Source organism: Hypanus sabinus, chromosome 3, assembly GCF_030144855.1.
Source record: "Hypanus sabinus isolate sHypSab1 chromosome 3, sHypSab1.hap1, whole genome shotgun sequence".
Lineage (NCBI taxonomy): Eukaryota > Metazoa > Chordata > Chondrichthyes > Myliobatiformes > Dasyatidae > Hypanus > Hypanus sabinus.
Window position 1 is genome coordinate 117,001,715 of NC_082708.1, and position 12,178 is coordinate 117,013,892.

The 12,178-nt window shown below is 39.7% G+C and overlaps 1 protein-coding gene across 1 annotated transcript in view; it reads right to left on the reverse strand.

Annotated features, from left to right (window-relative positions):
* smad1 (SMAD family member 1) overlaps nt 1–11,869 on the reverse strand; it is a 96,484-nt gene extending 84,615 nt beyond the window's left edge. Inside the window, exon 1 of the mRNA XM_059965002.1 lies at nt 11,400–11,869. The gene's annotated coding sequence lies outside the window, so the exon portion shown is untranslated. The remainder of the gene's footprint in view (nt 1–11,399) is intronic.
* Nucleotides 11,870–12,178: the final 309 nt, after the last annotated feature.

The window sequence follows — 12,178 nt, forward strand, 5'->3', positions numbered from 1 at the left end:
CCAGGAAGTGGAGATGCAAAGCTCAGAGTAAATTTATTATCAAATTTCTTATATGTCACCGTACAAGACACAAGACTATAAGACATTGGAGCAGAATTAGGCCACCTGGCCCATCGAACCTACTCTACCATTTCTTCAGGGCTGATACGCTTTCCCTCTCAAGCTCATTCACCCGCCTTCTCCCTGTAACCTTTCACACCCTATCTAATCAAGAACCTATAAACCTCCGCCTCAAGTAAATACACAATGACCCGGCCTCCACAACCATCTGAAGTCCACAGATTGCAGTTAAAGAAATTTCTCATCTCCATTCTAAAGCAAAGTCCCTCTGATTGAGGCTGTGCCCTCTGGTCCTAGACTCCTCCACCATTGGAAACGTTTTCTTCACCACCACTTTTTCAAGGGCTTTCAATGAGATCCCCCACACCCCATTCTTCTAAATTCCATCAAATTGTTCATGTGATAAGCATTTAATTCCTGGAATTTTTCTTGCGAACCTCCTCTGAAACCTCAGGATATCGTCCTTTCTTAAATAAGGGACCCAAAACTACTCACAATATTCGAGTATTTTATCTCTTGTATTTACAAAGTTTAAGGCACACTAGTGCCTTATAAACTGTGCAAATACAAGAGATAAAGTAACAAATATCGAGAACACAAGATGAAGAATCCTTGAAAGTGAGTCCATACATAGGTTGTGGAAACAGGTCAATGATTGGGCAAGTTGAATAAAGTGATGCCCATTGAATCAAGAGCCAAAAGAATGAGAGGTAATAAATGTTCCTGAACATGGTGGTATGAGTCCTGAAGCTCCCGTAACTTCTTCCTGCTGGCAGCAATGAGAAGCGAGTATAACCTGGGCAGTGGTGGATCCTGACGATGGATACTATTTTCCTGCCACAATGTTTGGTTTCCTTGTGCTCAATAGTGGGGACAGCTTTCTATGTGATGGTCTAGGCCATATCCACTACTCTTTGTAGATTTTTCTGTTCAAGGACATTGGTGTTTCCATACCAGGCTGTGATGCAGCCAGTCAATATACTTTCCACCACACATCTCCAACATTTGTCAAAGTTTCAGATGTCATGCTGAATCTTTGCAAACTTCTAAGTAGAGGCAATGTTGTACTTTCTTTGTAATTGCACTTATGTGCTGAGCCCAGAACAGGTCCTCTGAAATGATTACACTGAGGAATTTAAAGTTGCTGATGCTCTCCACCTCTCATCCCCTGATGAGGGCCGGCTCACGGACCCCTGGGTTCCTCCTCCTGGTCAATAATCAGCTACTTGATCTTGCTGACATTGAATAAGAGGTTTTTGTTGTGGCACTACTGAGCCAGATTTGCAACCTCCCCACCAAATACTGTTTCTTCACAACCTTTGATTCAACCAATGACAGCAGTGTCATCACCAAACTTAAATATGGCACTAGAGCTGTGTTTCATCGCACAGTCATAAGTGTAAAGCAAATAGAGCAGAGGGCTAAGCACACAGCCTTGTGGTGCACCTGTGCTGATGGGGATTGTGGTAGAGATGCTGCAAGGCATGAAACCCAACTAAAAGGAGTCACTTAAAACGAGTGAAAGGAAAAGAAAATTGAAAATAGGATGCATGAACCTGCTCTCAGTGACATGATATTGGATCCATCCTGAGAACTATTTCACAGTAAATTGTAAAATGAGGACAACAGATCTAACAGGCAAATTTAAATCCAAAGTATTCCTTCACATAAAATGGAATTTCAAAAACAATGAAAACTTTATGGATTCATGAATGATTGCAAAGCACTTGGTAAAAAGTTAAGATGGACTGTAATAAAGTTTGCATTAGTGATCCCACCCAAATTCAATCCCAATAATCTCTCCCCACCAGCACACTGAAGTATTAGCAACTAGAATTCAGTAACTGGTTGCATCACCATCCTACTTTTTGTAGGATTTTCTGTTCAAGAGCACTGGTGTTTCCATACCAGATTTGTGATGCACCTGCTGCATAGGATCAGAAAAAGGCCTCAGAGGGTTTCAAACTCTGTCAGTTCCATCATGGGTACTAGCCTTCCCAGCATCAACGATATATTCAAAAGGTGATGTCCCAAAGGCGGCACCCATTACCCACAACATACCCTCTTCTCACTGCTACCATCAGCAAGATGGTACATAAACCCAAAAACACACACCCAACATTTTTGGAATAGCTTCTTCCCTCTGAACCAGCCCATGAACGCTTTCTATTTTGCTCTCAATTTGCACTACATATATCATAAGACACATACAGTACTGAGCAAAAGTCTTAGGCACATGCAAATTCTGTAAAGTGAAGCTGCTTGCAAAAGTGAAGTTTCTAAATATCAAAGTACTATAAAGAGCAACAAATAGTAAAAACTAAATCAGATCAATATTTGATTTAGTTTTTTGTTTACTGATCAGAGTAATTTTTTGATACTTTTTGATTACTTTTGAAATCATCTTTTACAGAAATAAGACTTCTGCACAGTACTGTACATATACACAGTACATTGAAAAGTATTCAGCCTAAAACTATTACACATTTACTGTCTCATTTTCTAAATTTAAAATATATTGAAAAAGAATTTTTGTACAAATCAAAACATTGTGCATCATGACCAATCAAAAGAAAATTTCAAAAACTTGTCAACAATTTACTGAAAATTAAAAACCAAAATTGTGAGGCTGAAAAAGTACTTATCCCCCTGTAATTACCATGCTAACTTTCCTCCAGTGCAATACTGTATATTGCCATACCAAGTGACGAATAAAAATTCTCAGTTAAATTGATCAAAATCCCTGGCTGTAATACTCACTTATGTGAACAAAGGGGGCTGAATACTTTTACAAGGCACTGTATAATATATACACAGTATACGAGTGGTCACCAACCTTTTTAAGCCCAAGATCCCCTACATCGGCTTTAGTGAAAGGCGAGATCGACCCCAGATCGATTAGTTACACGCATGCGCACCGGGGCAAAAAAGACTGGAAGTAAAACCCCACAACCCAGAAGTAAAAATAATGTATAAACACCAGGGGTCACCACCCTTTTTGCACCACGGACAAGTTTAATATTGACAATATTCTTGCGGACAGGACGACCGGGAGGGAGGGGGATGTTAAACACAACCAGAATATAGCGATACTCAAAGCAGGTTTCTTATGTCCAGTCTATTCCGCAATTTAGTTTTCGTGGCTCTTGGCACTTAACTTCTGTCCCGCTTGCTCACGTTTTTTTTCTGCTGAGAAAACTCAACGTGTTTGTCTTTAAGTGCAGGGTGCTTGGACTCAAGATGCCGAAGCAGTTTTGGGGGCTTCATTGCCTCATTAGACAGCCTCCGGGCCCAAACTGCAGCCTCTCACCCGCCCGCCACCAGATGCTTTGGCCAGGTGCTGCTCATCATGGGTGGGGTGAGAGGACAAGGTACAGGTCACGGCGGTCGCAGTCCATCGAGAGTGACCGACCAGCGATGAGTGCGACAGGGCCCACGCCCGACCCCTTGTAGGATCTATCGGCCGAAAAAAAGTTTGTTTCAGTAGATTGCAGTGCGGTAGCTGCTCTGTTACTTACGAAACCCAAATTAGGTTGTCTGCGAATACTTTAGCACTGGCTTCCCCACGAACATTCGGTGTGCTAAACAGGTTTAGATGTGGCGCCCATCTGTCCACTCTCCAGACCGGTAGCAACGGCACTTCTCATCGGCTGCGTGAGGTTGTCACTGCATTTAGATGACTGATGACCTCGCATGTATCCAACAGTGGCATGACAGGGAATGAGGAAATTATACTGTTTCCTCGCGGCCCGGTGGTTGGGGACCACTGAATTACACTGTGTAGTGTTTGGCGGGGGAGCTACACGCATGCACACTGGGCAGAAAGAATGGAACTAAAACCCCGCAACCCAGAAACAATCTCTCAACAGTATTTGTGTATTTTTCTTTTTTTTTCTCTCCGGGATCTACTGGGAAAGCCTCAAAGATCGACCAGTCGGTCGTGATCGATGGTTGGTGACCACTACTGTATACTATATTTAGTTTTTATGTATTACACTTTACTGCTGCAACAAAACAAATTTCATGACACGTCAGTGATATTAAAACTGATTCTGAAACTTCTAAGCTACTTCATCTATTACAGCCATGAAATACGAAGAACTAAAATTTGAAGATTAAAAGTGATCAAAGCATAATTTTAAAATATGAACATAAAGAAAACTACTGTTGAAAGCATACAAGCTGCACTTACACCACAGATTTAACCAAAAAGTGTTAACTTTTCGCAAATGTCAAGCTGTTTGTAGATCAATTGGAAACCAACATGACACCAGGCAAAACAGCAAATCCTCTCTCTCCAATTTATACTGTTGCTAGAACCATACAGCTCACTAATAAGCCTGGCAGAGAGTAATTCAATCTTTCAGATCTGATGTTCACCAACCACTCACATTGTACAGCATTAGTAAAGCACAACTGAATTACAGCCCTGTAACTCACTCCCAGACATTTGTTACCTCGCGTAGAATATAGATACCACAGTGCAGAGAATGACGCATCGGTGTATTGCTCATGATATTTTTCACTTTAAAGGTGGGAATGTATGAGAGTATGGGACCAAGCCTATAGAAGTAAAACCCCCTTGGACAGCAATTATTCAGTTTTCACAGCAAGAGCAAACATTAAAAGCAAAACTATCCTGACCTTCTATCAGTCTGCTATTCCAAATGTCAATTTACACAGGTCAAAGACTTCTCTAAAAATTGTATCAGATCTACTGAACTGGTTTAAACAGGCACTTTTAAAAAAAATCTCAGTAATAATCAAATCTATTGGCCACCCACTGCTCAGAACACTAAGGCCACACCAAACACTTTGATTTCCTGTCCAATCAAATGGTTTAATTACTACATCTGGGATAATGGGCTTACTTCTTGACTTTCACTGACTGACCTGATGTAGACGAGAGTATCATTTTGCACCATTTCTGAGCTGTAAATCAATTGAGGATTTCAAAGAAGGTTGAAGAGCCTGGTAATGATGCTTTCTCTGCAGTCTCTGGGGATTCCACATTACAAGGAATGTACATTATTTATAAAGAGTAGCTGGTGTGTCCATTAAAGCTTTCAGGCTCAGAATAAACAAGAGTGTTTGCATTTCAACCCTGACAATCTATGCTGCACTCTTAAATTTTCTCTTTACATAGCTCCTGTCAATTATAAATTATCAGCTGCAGGCAACCACCCTGTTAAAACAGTTCAGGTAATGGAAATTCACAAATCACAACCAAAAATATGAGATAGGGGTTGAATGTTTGCTCTCACAGAACTTGTGTCAATTTTAATTGTCCCCAAACTTGTATTTCCTGATGCACGTGCAGATGATGTGGCTTCCCATTACACAAAATAGCATTACAAATACGTTTCCAGAAAGATGTTTAAGAGTGTAGCATAGATATTGTTAGGATCACCAGTATTTTTTCTGGGGCTTGCTCAGCATTTCCACTCTACTGAATATCACAGAATTTTTAACCTGAACCATCAGGCAAGACCTCATGTTTACCAAAACAAGGTGACACAATGACAGCCAACAGGCTGAAGCTAGTAAATATCAATAAAATTAAAATTCAAAACCCACTAATTTGTAGAACTAGAATGAACAATCAGTTGCGAACAAAACTTTCACATCAATGTCCCAAAGCTAATGACAGCCGATAAGCACTACTTGGTTACTGTTGCAATGTCACTAGAATCTGGAGACAAACACTGCATCTTCAAATTAGTAGCACAGAGGAGCCAGGGTTATATGTCTCATTCAAAACCATGGCAGCTTAGCAGTTAGCGCGACAGTTACAGCTCCGGGTGGCATTGCTCAGAGTTCAATTCTGACACCATCTGTAAATTCCACCGCTGGAGTCTCTGTCCATCTTCCTTGTGGATGCATGTTTTCAACTCCACACCCCCCCAAAGACTCACCAGTTTCCTCACACAATCCAAAGACATACCAGTTAGTAGATTAATTGGTCATTGTAAACTGGCCCATGATTAAGCTTGGGTTAAATCAGTGGTTGCTGGGCAACGTGGCTTCAAGGTCTGGAAGGGCCTATTCCATGCTGTATCTCAATATATATAAAGCAGCATATCTCAAATAATACCAGATCCACAATACTGCATTGTAAAATCAACGCAGCTGCAAATATTCAGACATAAGAGATTGCAGATATTGGAATCTGGAGTGATAATCTGCTGGAAGAACTCAGCATGTTGAGCATCATCTGTGAGGGAGAAGAAATTGTTGACATTTCGGATGCTCTGAAAGAAACCTGAACACTGAACCTCAAACTCAAAAAAAACACCAAAATCTATCAATTAAACCACATATGTGGGCATTTCAGCTTCTGAGAAGTTCTGACACAACCTCATTTTAGTGGTAAATGTAGAAAACTGACCCAATAGAAGGAAAAACAAGAGAAAATGAAAATAAGCATGGTTGACATTTTGGGCCGAAACCCTTCAGCAGGACTCTGGCGGGTCTCACTCTGAAACACTGACTGTCCTTTTTTTCCACATTGATGACCAGCTGAGTTCCTCCAGGATTTTGTATGCATTCCTATAGAAGAGTTTAGTACATCTTCCTTACTTTTCATAACTTGTCACACCAGACAGTCAGCCATTCTTGGCTGGCGTGTAGTGTCAGGATTGGTCTCCTTTCAAATTAACCGGGTCACGATATGAACGTTCCTGACTCGACCCAGGTTTTTTTTTTTAAATGAGGCCGAGCGGTTAGCTCGATGCTCAACCCAGCACGGATGGAAAGTGTGCTTGGGGAGAGGCTGACTGGGTTTGAACTTGGGAGCCTTCGCTTCCGAAGTCCGGCACCAATGCCACTGTGCCACCAGCCGGCTATCTTCCTTACTGATTGGTGCTTACAGAACACCTTTCACTGTCTGATCTCACACTAGACAGCTTCAGTGGGCTCAGACTAAAGCAAGACATGTACATCCACAAGGAGAAAGTTATGTTTCTTAACATTGTCTTCCTAGAAAAAAAACATTTTAAATAGTGTTAAGTACTTTCAACATACATTTTATTCCTAAAACAATTCCGCAACAATATTAAAGGGAATACAAGATTTTACCCTGTCTACTAGTCTTTCCAAGATGGATTTGATGTTTAATTCTATCTCCTAAACATACTCAGTCATTGGGACTAGTTCAAAAAAGGATAAAAAAATGTCTAAGACACAAACTGGTCTGAGAAATTCCTGTCCTACATACCCAAAATACAGATACTACACCCCAACCAAGATCAACTGATAACAATGAATGGCAGTCTGGTTGATTTTTCCTCAATAAACATTACCATATATTCCATCTTTACAGGTGGAAGAGTGCAGATGACCTAAAAGAAAACTTAAAATTATCCTGGTTTGTTTCGCTCATAGCAATACTACAATTGTACTTTCTCAATGTACAGACTAAAATTTGACGATTCATACATCCAATATATTGTCAACCATGAATCAACTGATGTCATTGTCTCCTGAGATAAAGTCACAAGTTTAAAGTCCCATTTAACTGACCCAAGCCCAAATTCTGGGCTGACACCTTATTGAAGTAACAAGAAAGTTCCACTTCCAAGGCAGAATTTAGAAAAGAACATTCTGGCCAACATTTAAGATGCAACAAACACTAAAAACTGATTACCTGGTCATTATCTCATTACTATTTCAGAACACTTGGGCTACGTCCACACTACACCAGATAAGTCCGTAACTGAAGCTTTTTCTCTTCGTTTTTACCCTCCGTCCACACTAAAACAGTGTTTTCATCCCCCGAAACCGGAGCTTTTCAGAAATGCTTTCCAGGGTGGGTATTTTTGAAAACGTTGCTCGGGCAGATCAGTGTGGACAGCATAACCAGAGAAATTTGAAAACTCTTATCAGACAGCAGCGTGCTACTTCATTGTTTTCTTGATCACAACCTAACAATTTCAGAACAGACAGCAATGAGACTGAAGCCAGAAGAGTTAGAAATTCTTTGACCCATAACTTACTGAATAAATAAGTATACTCACTTTGCCCTGTTTTCTGTCCTTGCTCGTATGAAGGTGGTTTACTTATTTATACAAGTACTTCTCTGACAATAGATGCGTAACAGCCTAATGTAACATTGTATGGAAATACCAGATAATACTGATGCAGGCATTAAAACATTTATACATTTAACAAGGTGCTTTATTAATGCAAAAGAGTTAGTCAGTTTTTCAATGTTTGTCGTCAGCCGGGTCAATCTGTCCGTGAACTCCCTGTCGGTTGCCTCCATACACTCCAGTATTTGTTTTTTTTTACTTTTAAGTTCTCCTGCACAACAGCCAACAGCTGTCCGTCATTTTAAGTTTTTCTAGTCTGTAACTACACAAACGCGCACTTTTACGGCGAGATTCAACACCAGACACGTCGCTTGTTTTCAGTAATGTGTCCTGCACATGCCCAGTAGGAGGAGATTCGCCAAAATCTCCATTTCAATGTGGACAGAGGTATTTTCAAAAACGCATAGTACGGACGCCTATCATTTTTATGTGAAACCGGTGTTTTCAAAATTATCCGATCTAGTGTGGATGTAGCCTTACTGCCTAGTTATTTAGCAGAAATACTTCAATAGCAAGAGTGCTTTCAAACACTGAAAGGCTTGATGTAGAACATATCTTATTTGCTGCAAAAACTCTTTTACAAACTCACTTGCACCCAATACAGAACAAGAAGTCTTCGTTAAAGATCAAACCTCCTGCCATTAGGTTTGCCACACGGTGGCAAAGATGCAAAATGACACTCCCCTTCTTCTATAAACTATAGTTTTAAAACTCAATCTTTTTTCACTTTTCCCTCAGTACTACCCAATGAAAGGAGGAAGGTGACAATATGAGCAAAATGAGGAAAAGTGACATAGGCACTATACAATAGCAGTTTACAAACTAAAGGGAAATGCATCACAATTCCACATTCAGTAATAATTATCTGCCGCCCACTGAAATCTATTTGTTTTCATTTACACCAAAATCCTGAGATAAATCCTCTTCTAAGACCCAATATGGTTCAGCTTAAAAAATATTCTGTGGGGAACTCTTTTTTTTAAAAAAAATTCAGATCAAAAATCAGAATTTGACAAAAATGTTCCCCAACAGTAATGTCTATAATACCTATCAACTGAAATGCGTTTAATTCGCATTCATTCAGCAGTAATAAGACTACACCTTCAAGGGTCTCAATACCAAATTCAGTTATCTTTTTAGTTAATAACAAGTAATGAATTACTCACCATTGTAATGAAGAACCAATGATGCCACTCCATCAGCATTTTCTAGCCAAGTCATAATCTTTGTACAAAATCCAATTATCCATATTCATTTGAGAATTTTATCAGCCAGCCTGAGATGATGCTTTCAAATTAGGCACAGCCACGCAGATAGAAAGACTGCACCACCAACATCTGGCTTGCTATACTTAACCAAAACTGCTTTTCTACTGCCCATTCAACAAGCAACTTATCTGCTTGCAAAACCTATACAAACCCAGTAGAGAAGGGAATGCATAAGCACAATTACTACAATGTACACTGTAATCTTGTTAAATGCCCAAAATTAATCTAGGTTTCAAAAGTTACTGAAGACAAAGTTTGCTGTTAAGAAAATACGCCATGACAATAATACAACATTAATTACATAAATAAAAAAGGTCAGAGGATATACAGATTTATCAATTACAGGGTGAAATTGATGCCAATGTGCATATGAACTGTAGATCAGCTTAATAACTTGGTCAGAGACTACCTACTATTTAAACATAAACCAACATTTATGGGTTAACATTTTTAAAAATTAACAGGGTTCTGGATCAGCTACAGCATGAACTGGCTTTGTGGCTGTGGACTAACTTTCGTGAACTTTAGTTCTGAGTAAGTGTTATTTGTTTACATTTTTATTGTTTGTACAATTTGTTCTTTTTACACACATTGGGTGTTTGAAGGTCTTTTAAAATGGGTTCTATTGGGTTTCTTTGCTTTCGTGGCTGTCCGTAAAAAGACAAATTTCAAGGTTGATATAGTATACATTGATAATAAATGTACTTTGAAATTTAAGGATGTAACATTAATAAAACAATTGGGAAGATATTTTACAACAAACTGTTGAACTCAGAGTGCAGGAAGAACATAAATGAGGGTGAAAGGTACTAATAGTGAGAGGATACAATGAAAAAAAACAACACAAGGACAAATTTCCTGTCCTTTCGGTAACTGAATCCCTGCCTTGAACTGATTCCTGTCAAAGTGCCAAAAAGGATGCTTGGCAGATAATGCACTACCACATGCAAAAAAAAGGTCCTCAATACAGATAAAGGAAATCTACTGAATACATTACATCGTAACGTAAATGTTAATTCACACTAGACATTTCGGTCACTGCATTGATTTGCAGTTTAGACAGACATAAAAAAATCAAAACCTCTGTTATTTTTGGATATAAGATTTTCATACAAATTCAAAAGACTTCAAGAACTATATTCTATACTTACTATATTCTATCATATTCAGATAATGTTCAAATATTCATCATTTAAATTCGATCGCTTTACAACACAGGTATTCTTTAAGGAATATTTACTTAAAATGTTCTTCATCGCAGCATTAGACTAAATGCTTTAATTACAAGTATAAATGTGGCGCATCTTTGATACTTTGCGTTTTACTGGATGACCCGTGAAATGGAAATTGAATCAAGATGATTTCACAGGATTTATATCAAAGCTGGATATAAACGAATCACATTCAAAACCTGTTTCATTTAATAAAGTACATAAATGAAATATGATCAAAAAGATAGGATTCTTAAAGCTATAAAGCAGTACTTGCCGCACAACCAGAAACTGTTAAATGCAAATGAAATCATTCAATGCATTAGTTTACATCGTTGGAGACTGGAGTGAGTGGTTGTTACAACTCTATTCCAAAAATGTAAAAAAAAATCTATCCTTTCTTTTAACTTTCAGGAGGGAAAAAAACTTTCGCAGCAGCATTCACGATACTGGAGCTAAAATATAGTTACACAAAGGAACCAACAAGCGAATTCAGCAGCTGGAAAGCGGGGAGTGTTGAAAGTAAAACGAAGTTTCCCCGGAGATCAGCTACATTCCACCCCCGGCCTCTGGATCCGACTACTTTTTGCCCCTTTCCCCGGTGACGCCATGTTGGTCGAAAAGTACTTTTTGGAAAAAGGAGGCACAAGAACGCGGCAACTTTCCTCGTTCAGAAGGTTTAGCACCCCCGCAGAAAGAGAGCAAGCGGGAGCCGAAAGCGCGACGAGGAAGCGGCGATTGGGGGGGACGGTCGGTACCGGGCGAGTTACCTGGGCCGCCGAGGCTGCCTGCCCTGGGCCACCTCCACTCCATATGCGGCTCGATCAACAAGCTGCGCAGCGCCGAGCCCGGCCCGGCCCGGCGTCAGCCAGCCTGCGCCTCTTCACCGCGCCCGCCCTGTAGCAGCCCGCGGCAGCGCCGCACTACTTTCCCAGGAGGAGCTGGAGCCTCTCCGATCTCCCACCCATCCCCGACCTGGCAACGCTGCCCGGCCTTCCCAGTACCTCCCGCGCTCTTTCCTTTTGCACTTCGTTCATTAGTTATTTACATGGTCCTATTATTGTTCTGTGCGCATTATTGCTAATTTTCCATTTATTTTCCAGTACAGAGTTCTTTTTAATTAAGCACCATTACATATAGAAATTACCGCCGGAGGCTTTAACAGGCTGAAGTTTAAAATCAAATCTGTGTTAATTCATCAAAGTTCCTGATTTTGTGAGAAATGAAAAAAGTACATCTAATCAAACCGTCATTGGTCTAATTGTAATATTAAATCAGCTTTTGTATAGATTCTGCTACTGTGATTGCCATAGTTTCTTGCTTTGTAAAATATCTTTAACTCCGATCTCCGATAGAGTATTTCCAGTTTCTTTTTTTTTAACTCCTTGTAATTTTTTTTAACTACACAAGATGACTCTTTAGAATTATAATTGATTTCTTACTGACGCCTTTAGGTGCTGGGAAAACAATTGAGGTATTGAAAGAAATCATTTTGGCAAGAATTAAAAGAACGAGACCAGGAGAGAGACAAAACAACCAAGTCTGTTCT